A 15,535-nucleotide genomic window follows, 5' to 3' on the forward strand; every position below is an offset into this window, starting at 1 on the left:
AGCTAGAAACAAAATAAAATGTGCACATTAATTACAACTATGTAGAAGTATTATACATATTGGCAAGAAAAACTAATTCAGAGGGTAAAATACACTGAGTGGCCAGATTATTATGATCTCTGAACACATAATAATCTGGCCACTCGGTATATATATATATAATAGAGGCCGGCCTGGTGCATGAATTTGTGCATGGGTGGGGTCTGGCCAGCCTGGCCAGGGCGAGGGGATATGGACGGTTGGCTGACCTGCCTCCTGGTCAAACTCCTGGTTGAGAGGACAATTTGCATATTAGCCTTTTATTATATAGGATGCACACTGCGTGGCCAGATTATTATGCATTCAGAGATCAAAATAATCTGGCCACTAAGTGTATATACAAAGGAAATTCTAGATTCATACAATTGTCTAAAAACTGAGATTTTGATCTTTCTAGAGGAAGAAAAAAATCATTTTGGACAGAAGAGAAAAGATGTACAAGACCACTGACTATTTCTTGGCAATGAGAAGTCCCTATATTTAAGGGATATAGTCATATTGGTAATTTCAAAAATATCTCTAGAGAGGAGGCAGAGGTGAAAAGACCAGAGGCAGTTGCTTTGTTTGTAGGCTAGTAGATAATCCATGTGACAGATGATTAAGAGCTGATCACAAGGTAGAGAATAGTCATAAAGAAGGGGGAATATTGAAAAATTGTGGAAGCAGAGTTGACATAACCAATTATTTAATGTGAAAAGCTTCTTTGGAGAAAAGTTTAGACCCACTGAACAAAATTTAATTGAGCACCAACTAAATGGCAGGCACTGTTCCAGATTATGGGATACAGATTATGGGTATGTAAAACAGGAAATGTTCCTGCTCCTTAGAGCTTTGCCTTGTGGTTAGGAGAATCAGCAAGATAGAAGGATTAGGCCAAGATTATGTTTGGGGAGTCTAAGTTGAAATAACATATCTAAGCAAGATAATGGAAAAAGAAGTTAAGAGTAGATTGGGGAGTAAAGCTAATGGACCTAGTCACACATATTTTGAGGTTTTGTTTCCTGAAAGATATATGAACCCATAGGGCCAACAGGCAAGAATTAATGGGAATGCAGGTAGAGATGTATTATAGAATTGTACACCTGAAACCTATATCATTTTATTTTTTTCCATCACCATTTATATCCTCTATGCTCTCTTCCGCCTCTCCCAAATAAATTCAATATTTTTTCAAGAGAAAGATTGGCTTTGGTGAGGAGCATGGATATCGCTTCCAAAATAGATGGAAACAGGTGATAGTAAGTGTTCTCATAGATACTTCTGGTGGTAGACCATGTAAATGTGAAATACTTAGTGAACTGAATATTCTTCCCACCTGAGAAATGTGGCAAAAGTGTGTCACAATCAAACGAAAGTGGAAGGCAATTGTTTAGGGTCAAAGGAAAGTATTGTTAAGTGTTGTTGAAGAGCCAGAAAAGACAGGAAATCCTGATTTTAATGGTGCCTATTAGCAAGTATATGATTTTTTTTCTTAGCTAAGCTTGGTGACGCAGGGGCAATGGTAAAGAAAGCAAATATTTAGAGTTATGATTGATGCAGAGGTGAAAACGATAAGGTCACATGCAAGGAAGATATAAGGACATGAATACATGGAGGATGCAGGTCAAAGTGGTTTTAAGGAGACTGATGCCATATCTAGGATGAATAGGGAATCACTCAAAACCAGTAGTGTGGAGGCAGCAAAGCTGAACTGTGGTGGATCAAGAATTTTCCCTGTTGTTAGAGAATACTAGAAATATTTGTTTAAGAGTGTTTTTAAAATGATAACAGTATAAACAATAACTATATTAAATGTTGTTATAAAATAAAAATAGTTATCAACAAGCATTTCCCCAATCATCATATCACAGTGGTTAAGAGCAGGGGTTCTGGGGTTATAATATTAAATCCTCTTCCACTAACAAGCTATGCGACCTTGCAATGTTCTGATCAACGTGCACACTCAATAATCATTCATTATAGGTATTGTCATCTAATTGGTTACTAACACAGACTGGCCATTTAGAGATCATTCAATTTAATGTTGCCAATTTACAAAGCATAAAGTTTTCAAGGTCACACAGGTAGTTATTTGTTTCTTAATGTAATAGAAGAACTTATTTATTTATCTTCTGTGCTTAAAATGCTATTTTTTTCATATTAGATATTCACTGCTGTTCACTATGAGAGAGAGCTCATTGTAGTCAGTTTTGCAGGGATAAAAATTTGCTTTGAGTTGAAGCATGTTTCCTGAGTAATTGATACCAAATAACAGGCCTCCAGTATGTGCCCCAACCATAGATTGTACCCTTAACCTAGGAATGTGCCCTGACCAGGAATCAAACCAACAACATTTTGGTGCATGGGATGACACTCCAACCAACTGTGCCACCCAACCAGGGCTCTTTACTTCATTTTTATTGAGGTCTGATTGGTATGGAAAAAAGCTGAACATATTTAATGTATACATCTTGAGTTTGAAGATAAATAATACCCGTGAAGCCATCACTTTATATAATATATAAAACTGAATCATTCCCTCTAAAAGTTTCCTCCATTTCTCTCTTTAATTTTTTGATAAACATAAGTGAACCATTTAATCTTTGACCAATACATCATGGGGATTTGAGTTAGTGTCTAGCATTCTTCTTTCAGCTCTTTGAATATGCTTTCCCACTGCCTCTGGCCTTCATAGTTTCCAAGATTTTTTAAATAAGATTTGACAATAACTCTTTTAGAGATAGAGCTGGTAAAAAATTATTTCCCTACAATGGGAAGCAGGCCTGACTGCTTGGAGATTCTGTCAAAGGAGTGATGTAACAATCTTCAGATGTGATTCATGTAAACTAAAGTCTAAAAGAGAAGGGCATTCCTTCAGGTATTCAACCCTACATAAACATGTCAGAGAATATCCCAAATGCTGAAATATTTTGAAATGAGTTGGCATTCGACAAGGAAAAACATTGTGGGTAAAAATAACCCACGGTGGGGACTACATATGCAAATCAGAGCACAGAAAGGGTGTGGTCTAATTAAGCAATTCAGCTACCATGCAGGAGGACTGCAGCAGTGGGAGAACATGGTGAGAGGTTGGTATTGACCACATTATTGAGGGCTTTTAAGATGACCCCATGGACAGTGAATACAGTACTGATGTATATAGTGAAAAAGAAAATGATTTGCTTTCTAGGTGTGTGTTGAAGTAAGGGACTTAGGGAATTGCAGATCCAGTTGTCAGCACTATGGACTCAATCATAAATCAGCCTAAGAAGAGCCTGAGGGAAGGAGTGAAGGATGTTTAAGAAATTCCGTACTCATGCTGGCAATCACTTATTTGTCCAAGAAATGCTACAGGATTGAGCCTCCTTTGGGGAAAGGAGCACAGCAGTGAACTCATACAATTAAGACTTAAGTAGAGAAAATACTTCCTATGTTTTTTTCTCATCATTGACACTCTACAAGTTACCTGACCAAGTTAATAGAACTGAGCTAAAAATTTACATGAAGATGAGATAACTAGATTTGAGAAAAGGAAATAATCATAAAGGAATGAATCCTGTAGCAAAGGGAGGAACAAGTTTTGAGGTCAGATTGAACTGATTGTATACCTTTGCCTAGCCCCTTTGTCATTTATTAACTTCCACATAGTTGTGAGGTTTAAATTATTTTTAAATAATACTTGTATATATCACTTATTGCTGTGTCTGACACTTCAGATACTCTGTAAATTATTTTTCTTATTATTCTTAAATCATATAATATCTCATTGGAATAAAAAATGAAGGTTTTACTCAAATAAATCATTATTCTCTAGCAGTTATTTCTAGAACCTATGAAGAACTTTGTGCTAGATGATAAACAGAAACTCCTGTAGGAATTAATGTTAGTGAGTCACCACACAATTAAATTCAGAATCATGGTGGGAAAGGAAGTCAAAGGAATACATAATATAATTATTCAGTATACAAATGCAATAGAAAGTCAAATTTTGAAGATAAAATGTAAAAGTCAATAACCCACAGGAAACCAGTGGACTATTTAAACCATCTTATTAAAAATTAGAGATAAATGTTTTGAAAAGCAAAACAACCAGCCATTTAAGATAGCTTTCTGGATCCTTCACCTCCTTCAATTATTATGTTTGATGGGCTAGTTCAAGATCTTATTGCTCTTCTCATATGAACTATGGCAATAATAACCAAAATTTTTCTCTCCTGTGGGCCAATCACCACAATGCTACAAACATATTTCTTTCCATCCATCCATCCATCCATCCATCCATCCATCCATCAACCCATTTAACCATCTATTTAAATATTTATTCATCTTACTAGGTGCTGTGTTCAATATTGGGGATCTATTTAAAAAGAGATCTATTAGAAAACAAACAGATGTCTTTAGAATCCTGTATCCTTAATAATTATGGAGACCTGTGAGAAGAGCACATAATTAATAATTAAAATGCAATATGATCAATAAGAACTTCAAGATGTAGCTTGAATGAATTATAGTACACCCATGCATTTAAATACTATGCAGCTATACATATTAATAAATGAAATGGGGCAGCTACACTGTAGAAGTAGAAGCTACACTGACACTCTCCCAGGAACAAACTGGAATTAAAACTAAACTATGGAAAAACCATCCTGAATAATCAACTGAAGACTAGCTAGAGAGAACCCTTATAGCCAAGGACAGAAAGAGGAGACCACATAGAGGCTGGCAGAAGTGTGGAGGCACAAGAGGGCTGGCTGGGCTCCCACAGAGAGCAGCTGAAGTTTCAGAGGGATATCTCAATTGTGGGTAGTTCCCACTGAGAACTCTGGGGTCTAAATCCAGAGCTTGGCTTCCCAGCTCAGAAAAAAGACTCAAAAGATGGCACCCATTTTTTATAAAAACTCAGTGAAGTGAGAATAGAAGGGTCATACCTCAACATAATTGAGGCCATATATGATTAACCTACAGCCAACATCATACTCATGGGCAAAAACTAAAACAGTTTTTCCTAAAAACAGGAACGAGACAGGATATCTGCTTTTGCCACCCTTATTCAACATAGTAATGAAAGTCTTAGCCACAGATATCATATAAGAAGAAAACATAAAAAGCATCCAAATTGGAAAGAAGTAAAACTCTCATTATTCACAGATTACATAACATAGAAAACCGTACTCTACCAAAAAACTACTAGATTCAATAAATGAATTCAGAAATTAATGGCATTTTAACACTAATAAGGAATTGTCAGAAAGAGACACTGAAAAACAATCCCAATTATCATTGCAACAACAACAAATTGAGATAGGAATAATCTTAACCAAGGAGGTAAAAGACCTGTATTCAGAAAACTACAAGTTGAAAAAAGAGATAGAGGAAGATATAAAAAAGTGGGAAAATATACTGTATTCATGGATTGGTAGAATTCACATAATTAAAGTGTCCATACTACTCAAAGCACTCTATAGATTCAATGCAATCCCTCCTAAAATACTAACAGCATATTTCACATATCTAGAACATATACTCCAAAATGTATAGGTATAATAAATCAATAAAAAGTAAAAATTTTTAAAAGAATAAAATTATCTCAGATTCAGCCATTGAAAAAATGTATCTATATATAGAACAGAAAAAGACCCTAAATACCCACATCATTCTTACGAGAGAAGAACAAAGTTGGAGAGAACACAATACCAGATATCAAGTTATACTATAAAACCACTGTAATCAAAACAGCCTGGCAATGGCACAAGAACAGGCATAGAGATCAACATAATGGAACTGAGACCCTATAAATCAACCCAAGACTTTATGGTCAATTAATATTTGACAAAAGAGGCAAGAGTATACAATGGAGTCAAGACGGTATTTTCAATAAATCATCTTGGGAAAATTGGACAGGTACATGAAAAAAAAAATGAAATGAGACCACCACTTGCATCATACACAAGAATAAACTCAAAATGGATAAAAGACCTAAATATAAGTTGCAAAACCATAAAAATACTATTAGAAAATAAAGGCAGCAAAATATCAGACATCTCTTGGAACAATATTTTTCCAGTATGTCTCTGAGGTCAAGGGAAACACTAGAAAAATAAACAAATGGGACCACCAAATGAAAAAACTTTTGCACAGCAAAAGAAACTACCAACAAAATGAAAAGGGAATACACTGTGTGGGAGAACAAATTCGTCAATGATTCATCTGATAAGGGGTCAATCTCCAAAATATTATTAGTAAAGAATGTATAATACTCAACACCAAGGAAGATTAACAATCCAATTTTAAAATGGGCAAATGACCTCAATAGACACTTCTCTAAAGAGGACATAGAGATTGTCAATAGATATATGAAAAAATGCTCTAGTTACTAATGATCAGGGAGATGCAAATTAAAACTACAATGAGGTATCTCAAACCTGTCAGAATGACTGCTATCAATAAATCAACAAATGAAATGGGAGATAGCAAAACAGAATATAATGTTGATATCACATGATGTTGATATCAATATATCTAATATATATGTATATGTACTATACAAAGATATTTTAGATAACTATTTCTATACATATAGATGTACATGAAAGCATCAATATTTATGTTCATCCTAGTATTAACTGTTTTCTGCTAGACTATCAGATTTGGAGCAATTTTCACTTACCAGTTTATTCTTTTGCATATTGTTTGAATGTTTTATATTATGCTTGTATTATATGTATTAGATTTATAATTTAAAAGCTGTGCAGATAGCCAGTATTATGTTGTATTTGGCCTGGGTTTAAATGAATCTCAGAGCCACTTCTATATTTTTTATTAAATGCATTGGGGTGACATTGATTAATAGTATCACATAAGTTTCAAGTGTAAATTTCTATAATATATCCTATCTAATAAAAGAGTGATATGCAAATTGACCATACCTCTGCTACATCCACAAGCCACGCCCACCAACCAATCAGGAGCAAGTATGCAAATTAACCCAACCAAGATGGCTTTAGCCACAGAGCTGTAGCGAGCAGGAGGCTTGGATCTTCCTGGTAATGGAGGAAGTCAAGCTTCCCTGCCGCTCTGGCCAGCCCGGGCCTACACTCAAGACTACAAAGTTTCAATTATTTAAGATAAATAAATCCCAACAAAAATAGCTGGGGCCATAGAGCAAGAAGGAGGCTTGGCTCTGCTCAAAGCTACAAAGTTTCAATTACAGAATATAAATTAATCCCAGATACCAGGGCCTGTGCTTGGGTCGCTAGAGGGTGTGGCCGGCCTGCAAACCACCACAGGCCCCTCGCCCAGGCTGCCTCATGCCCCAAGGGAACCCCCACCTGGATCCAGGACATCCTTTAGGGCAAATTATCTGGCCCCCACCCATGCACCAGGCCTCCATCCTATCTAGTAAAAGAGTAATATGCAAATTGACCATCACTCCAACACACAAGATGACTGCCCCCACATGGTCAAAGAGGGCTGCCCCCATGTGGACACAAGATGGCCGCCACAAGATGGCTTGCAAGGGAGGGCAGCTGTGGGTGATCCAGGCAGCAGGGGAGGGCAGTTGGGAGGGACCAGACTTTCAAGGGAGGGCAGTTGGGGGTGATCAAGCCTGTAGGGGAGGGCAGTTAGGGGTGACCGGGCCAGCAGAGGAGGGAAGTTGGGGGCAAACAGGCTGGCAGGGAAGCAATTAGGCATCAATCAGTCTGTCAGGGGAGTGGTTAGGGGGTGATTAGGCTGGCAGGCAGAAGCGGTTAGGGGCAATCAGGAAGGCAAGCAGGCAAGCAGTTGGGAGCCAGCAGTCCTGGATTGTGAGAAGGATGGCCTACTGCCTGTTTAGGTAAGGGCAGTCAGACATCCCTTGAGGGATCCCAGGTTGGAGAGGGTGCAGGCTGGGCTGAGGGACATACACACTCCCAGCCCTGTGCACGAATTTCATGCACTGGGCCTCTAGTGATCTGTATATTACATTATGTGACCCATCTCTTTCTTAGTTTTTCATTTGAAAAATGAAGAAAATTTTAATGACTTCCTCATAGAGTTTTTGTCAATGTGAGATAAAATGACCTAGCTAAAGTTATTCCCAATGGTGTATGGCAAAGGGTAACTATTAAAAACAAACAAACTTTGCTGATAGAAGGAGGAGTAAGAGGAAGAGAAGGAAGAGAAGAAGAAATATCGATCTATTTAAAGTCCCTCCTAGCATATACCTGTCTCAGTAAGGATTCTCACAGTCATAGAAGCAGTATACTAGATGCGATTAACATCTCTTTGAGCTCAATTGTTTTCTCAGATTTGCCTGGTGGAAGGCCTTGCCACTTATTAGGACCTTTTAAGTGGTTGTCATGATTGTTCCTGGGAACAAACTTGGCCCATGGAAAGAATGAAGTAATGTAAAATGGTTAGAAGGAGTCATAGGCCATAATGTCAAAGATCTGTCTCACCATAGGGGACCCTCTCTCAACTTTACCTATAAATGAAAGTAAGTGTGCATAGAACATGTCCCTAGTAAGATGTCCTACTTTGGAGTCTGGTACCTGTTGATGCTCCTGGTATGGGCTTGTAAAACTGAGGGTATCCATGTGTTCTATTTTTAGTAAATTAAAGCAGTATAAACAGAGCATCAGGACAATGGTGAAATAGAAAGAATGGGTCAAAGTTGTGGTGAAGGATACTGTGAAAGTCAGTGTGCAGTGAATCATTTTAGTTAGGTTTTGCTATGAAGAGTCAGGGGAAATAGTAATGCTGATGAAGGCAAAACAATACTAATATATTCTCAATCATATGGTTTTCTGATCTTTGTTAAGGAAGTTGAACCATGCTCTTGAAATTTGAAATATGGGGTGGAGCAAAAGTAGTTTTACAATTGTTTGAATGGAAAATAATATAAGAATTAATAAATAAAAATACAAGAATAAACTCTGTGTTTTGCATACTCACAACTGTAAACCTGCTTTTGCCTCACCCTGTATAATCTATAGGAAAAAGGTGCACCAAACATGGCAAGAAGGCTGAATAATTTTTGGACCTGAGGTAGGTTATAGAATTGGGACATAAGCACCTCAAAGGTAAGCTATGTGGAGAGAGGAAGCTAATTATGCCTTGTTGTTATGTAATACCCATCCCACAAGGAAGGTCTGATATTTCTGTTGGAGAAAGGAGAGTAATAAAGGCTGAGACTGTAAGGGGGGAGAGATCAACCAAAGGAATTGTATGCATGCATATAAGCATAACCAATGGATACAGATACCAGAGGGGTGAGGACGTGAATGGGAGTGGGGGGAATGGGTGGGATAAGGACACATATGTAATACCTTAATCAATAAAGAAAAAAAGAAGATGGAGACTGGCTATTCTTAACAGTGATGAGATAGAGATTTAACTGGGAATTATAATTTTGTTAATGCAAAATATTTTGAGGAATTTTCTATTTTTTTATACTCCTGGGTTTATGGTTTGAGACCCTTGTACATTACTATGGGGACCTTCTTAAGGCTTACAGAGTTCTTATAAAGTTCCTCCTTTTTCATCATTTTGCTTTCCGCAGCTGACGTTCACTGTGGTATAAAAATATAAGAAATTTCAGAAGTAAACAATTCATAAGTTTAAAAACGTGTGCCAATGTGAGTAGCATGATGAAATCTTGCACCATCATTCTCAGTCCTGTCCAGACCATGAATCATCTTTGTCCAGCACACCCCAAAGTATAAGCCACCACCTGTTACTTACTAGACATTAAATAGGTATGCATGTATGTATGTACATATTTATGTATGTATGTATGTATGTATGTATGTATAGGACAAAACATAGCAGGGTTATAGCCACTGTTTCAGGCATCCACTGAAGGTCTTAGTATCCCCTGCAGATAAACGGAGACTACTGTATTGCACTTATATGCAATATGGATCAATTTCAATCCCTAGTATTAGAACCTACTAATTTTGAGACAACAAGCATGATCATATTTTTTAAGTGGTACATAGAAATAAACACAGTCATCCCCCAGAATCTGCAGGGAATTGGTTCCAGGATCGCCACAGACATAAAAGTCTGTGGATCCTCAACTCCATTTTATAAGGTGGCATAGAATAATGCATACAGTTGGCCTTCCACATCAGAGGATTCCCACCATGGGTTGAAAAGACTGTTTTTGATCCATAGTTGATTGAATCCACAGATGCAAAACCCATGGATATAGGAGGCCAACTGAATAAAGTCTCAGAATTTTTTTCAAATGTGTAGGATAAAGTGACGTCTGATGAGAATAAGTTTGCAAGGACACTAAATATTGCTTCGGAACCTCTGATAACATATCACGTAGTTGTCAGAAGGAAGTGGGTGTGACTTCCTTTGAATCTCCTGAAGATATTCACTTCTCCATGATTCACAGCAGATAACTAAGAGGTGAATGAGATTCCTAGATGATAAAACTTAAGATGCCTTATTCAAGCTAATAAAAGCAAAACAAAAATAACAAGACCTCTTTCTAGAGCTGAAGAGTTATAGAGCAGACAATACTACTGTAGTAGGACTAGGATATAAAAACAAACTTACTAAACCAAGAAATAGGCTAAAATGATAAAAGACAATATGAGTAAATCTATTTTTCCAGTGATAGAAATGATGTCCCATTTGACATTTAAAGGTGTTTTCTTTTGACATTTAAAGATGTTTTCTACTCATGATAAACCTTTCTCCAAAAAAAAAGATACATTTGAATTTTGTTCAAAACAATGTAATTGATGGTGCAAATAGCAGGTACACATATTTGCAGATAATGGACATAAGTAACCTCAAAGCAAACAATGCTACAGGAGCTATGAATTATCAAACTTAGTAGATGTGGTTAATATTTTCCAAGAGGAAAGAATACAAACGTACAAAAAACGGAAGATTTTGGCTCAGAAAACACAAGCCATTGGGAACTTAAGACTCAGAAATCCTGGCCCTGGCCCCTATAGAATTTGTCTAGGCAAGCACAAAACTAAACTTGACTACCTGTAAACTTTTCCCAAATAATGATGCTATTACTGGAAGTGGAAAAGATTAAGGTAATTGTTCTCTCCTTGGATCCAGAGAAGCCAAGCATGGAGAGTAGATTTCAGTGATGCCATACCTCACTGAGGTACACTTTTCCTGGAGGAGAAGCAGGATCAGCTACATGGTGGACTACCTATATACAGGGTACTGCTCTAGAAGAGCCCATACTTAGTTTAATTCTCTGCTGTCACTCTTTTGAAATTCTTTTTTTTTTTTTAATTTTTATTGTTGAAAGTATTACATATGTTTCCCTTTCCCCCCATTGACCTCTTCTAACCCACCTCCACCCCTTGTAAATTCTTAATAGCTTTCTAACAAGGGTTCCTGCATTTTCATTTTGAGCCAAACCCTGCAAATTGTGCAACCTGCTTTGAGGAGATATTTATGTTTCAGGGGCCAAAGGAGATTTCTTGTAAGATATTTTTCTTCCTTGTTACATAGCATAGAAGCATCAGAGCTTCTTGACTAAGGGAACCATATTGGATGGGATAGCAGATATCTGACTCGTGTTACGTGTGATCAGGCAATGATGTTTTGGGACAGTGGAAGGCTCTGGAAATTTTATGGAAGCCTGACTAGGGTGTAGAAATTAGATTTTAGATTTTATTGAATTTCCCACATCCCAGAAGGATGATGCCAGAATCATAAATAATTGATTGAAGGAAATAAAGAATCTCATTATCTTGCCTAACTGACTTTGTAGACCAAGATCCAAATCCATTCCAAGACAGTGAAGAGTCTTGCAATAGGTGTCCTGAACTCAACACTACATACTAACTGTACAAACTTAGAACAATCCACTTAAAAATTTCATCATCAGTTTAAAAGCAGGATTTGATCTGCATATCAGAACTCACTCCATTTTGGAGTGTAATGAAATGTATTGTAAATGTGTTTATAAATTATAAATAATGATATAAGAATAAGGTGGTGGTTTGTTATCGTTAGTTTGATTCTTGTTGCCACAGTTGAAATATAAAATTAAATTCACGAACATTAAATTGATAAAAGGGCAATGCTGTAATAAAGTTGAAAAGATCTTAAATTAAAACATCTCATTTTGGAAAGACATAGACTAAAAGGATGTGCACTGAAATCTATAACATCATAAAAATACTGCCATAAAAATAATGTGATTTATTCATCACATTCTTGAGTGAAACATTCTTTGAAGCATGCCAGAATGAGGTTCATATAAATGGAGACAAACCCTAACTCAAACAATAGACAGTAATTTATGGAGTTCACCAATCCTAGTAGAAGTAAAAGCTGAAAGGTGAAAAAGATTCAAACTGATATAAATTTAGCAGTAATAAACTAGTAAGAATACTAAAGAGACCCCAGACTACTTAGGTGCCTATTCATAAACCATGAAGATAATATAAAAAAATGAAAATCATTGGATTCTGCTAATTGTTGCCTAGCACCAAACAGAGAATACTTGCTGAAATGGTGGTAGGCATGTTTGATAATTCTTAAACTCCTAATTTGTGCTCTTGCAGAATAAAGGTATGATCAGCAAACCATATTTCAGTCCAGCCATCAACATTTATCTGCCCCATATTTAATTTTAAGCAGAAAGTACTTTTTCATCCTAAAAGACCCAGGTACATAATTATCACAAGAAGCTCAGAATTTAAATCTAATAATAAATGATATTTATACATTGGATGTTAGTATTAAGAAATACTTTGTACTCTGCATAACCCAGGCAAGCATGGAATATGTTTTAATTTTCTTTATTGAATAAAACAAAGCTCAGAAAAGGTTAACCTATTTTTTCAAGGAACTTGTGCCTTCTAGCTTAGAGTCAAGTACTCCAAGTGGTCATTAAAACTTATAAAAATAAATTTTATCAACCAGCAAGTAGAAATTGCACTGTGACTTTTTAAAAAGTATGTTTTATTGATTTTTTTTTTTTTTACAGAGAGGAAGGGAGAGGGATAGAGAGTTAGAAACCTCAATGAGAGAGAAGCATTAGTCAGGTCCCTGCTGCACACCTCCCACTGGGGATGTGCCTGCAACCAAGGTACATGCCTTTTACCAGAATTGAACCTGGGACCTTTCAGTCCACAGGCCAATGCTCTATTCACTGAGCCAAAACTGTTAGGGCTACACTGTGACTTTAAGTGACCTCATTTTAGTCTATTCAGTCCCTCTTCTGCATTTCACTCTACCTTCCTCAGTGGTTGCCCTGCCTTCCTCAGTAGTTATCTAAGGAGGCCTTGCCTTCCTTAGTTGTTGCTGTGGTATTCTATCCAGACCTCCATCTCTTTCCCCTCCAGGACTGGAGAACCCATTCCCCCAGTTCCTAGGAGTGCTGGGAGCTGACCACTTATAGTGGAGTCCCCTCCAGAAATACCCTAACTGAAGGGAATCACAACCCTAACATCACACTGGGTTCTAGAAGCATGAGTGGATTCAGGGATAAAAAGCCCTGGGTCCCTCCTCCAATTCAGAACAACTATAGAGACATCCCCCCTCCGTTTCTCTCTTGAAATGACTGAGATTCTGTTGTGATCTCAGCCCCTAAGTGCCCCATCCCAATGTCTCCTCCTGTCCAATTCTTTCTAAACTCTCACACAGATACTGATTCCAGAAGCATTTTTTAATGAACTTCCCACATGCAAATCTCTATCTTAGAGCAGGATTTCCAGGGAACCCAACATGAAACAAAGTCCTTATAGGGATGAGCCAAAGACCCAGGCTGATTGCAGTCACTATAATTGCTTCAAGGTCAAGCAAATGACTCGGGCTAGGCTAGGCCACTGTGAGTTTCTCTTCAAGAGGTTTGTCAAATTGTGGCAGGGCAAAAATTTCCTTATCCCTTAGACACACCGATAAGGGTGTTACTCTCAATTTGCTACATAGCATGGCCACTGCCATGTAGTCTGAGTGAAACATGAATCAGAAAGGAGAGCCAGAAAGAATTCAATATCCTGCCCTTTTTATCAGCTCAGTGGATAATTGAGCCCATGCATTTGCCTTTTGCTAAAGTTAAATCAAGTTGAACTTCTGCAAGTGAAATCAAAGGGCTCTGATCAATGAATACCACATCTTCAACGTTTATAAAAATAAAAAAAAAATAAAAAAAACCACTCATTTATTGAGGTGGTTGAAAAAATGTAGGTTTTTTCATGTATTCACCATTTGGAGGAGAGGAAATAAGCTATTGTTCCGTAGAAACCATTATAAAAATGATTCCAGAATTATCTTAATTGATTTCAAACTTCAGAAAGCTGGAAACAAATTGTTACAATATGAAGGCATGAATATAAGCTGTAGGCAGACGAGTTAATTAGGCCCTTTCTCATCTGCTTGAGGATTTATCTTTGTAATCATTTGAGTAGTAGCTGTTGTGCAAATGGTTATTTCTTTGAGAATGTATAGTAGACCTTTATCAATCCATTTTAAAAAGCAAATTTTCTTTTCATGAATGGCTTTCAACTTACAAACTAATAGAAACATATGGCTTTAATATATTAGTAGTTTTTGTGTGCTTGATACAAAAGAGATTTTGGTGTCTTAAGCGTTTGATGCCCTTTAATTCCTCTTTGTAAATCTCAGAGACATTTTCCCTGGCTGAAGTCTAAATCATTGTGTGTATCAATAAAGTCATATTGGATCAGGACATAGGAAAACACTGAGGAACCTGCAAATATGTATCCTTTAGACTGTACTTTTTTGATCCTATGCTTTAAACACAAAACTTTCCAGTTCCTCAGCATTCTTTCTCTATTGACAATTACCACCTCAGTTTATATGTCAGGGAATGTGATAAATCCTATATTACATTTAGCATCTCCCAGACTTTCTCCCCTCATCTCATGTGAGTGGATTTGTGACAAACCTTCTATAACTTTTTTAAATGCCTGATGATATATTTATTGCACTATATGTATCTAGATTTAAAGTCTTCCTTCAATGCTTGAAAAAAACATCATTCCCACCAGTGGGGCAGACTCTCAATGCAGAAGCTACCCCTGGTGGTCAGTGAGCTCCCACAGCCAACCTCCCGCAGCTGGCCAACCTCCCATGGTCCTTCCCGCTGGCCAGTAGGCCCCAATCTGTCCAATCAGGACTGGGTGAGATGACCCCACCCATGCAGGAATTTGTGCACTGAACCTCTAGTTGTATATGTACCACCACTTTTTAATCCACTTGTCTATCGATGGGCACTCGGGTTGCTTCCTAAGCTTACCTGTTGTAAATAATGCTACAATGAACATAGGGTACATATATTCTTTTGAATTAGTGTTTCACATCTCTTTGGCTATATCCCCAGAAGTGGAATTATTGGGCCAGAAGGCAGTTCCATTTTTAATTTTTCTATGAAACTCCATACTGTTTTCCATAATGGTTGCATCAATCTGCAATCCTACCAACATTTACAAGAGTTCCCTTTTCTCTACATCCTCCCCAACTCTTGTTTGGGGATTTATTGAGGATAGCCATATGACGAGTGTGAAGTGATAGT

This window comes from Pipistrellus kuhlii, unplaced genomic scaffold (assembly GCF_014108245.1).
Source record: "Pipistrellus kuhlii isolate mPipKuh1 unplaced genomic scaffold, mPipKuh1.p scaffold_m20_p_16, whole genome shotgun sequence".
Lineage (NCBI taxonomy): Eukaryota > Metazoa > Chordata > Mammalia > Chiroptera > Vespertilionidae > Pipistrellus > Pipistrellus kuhlii.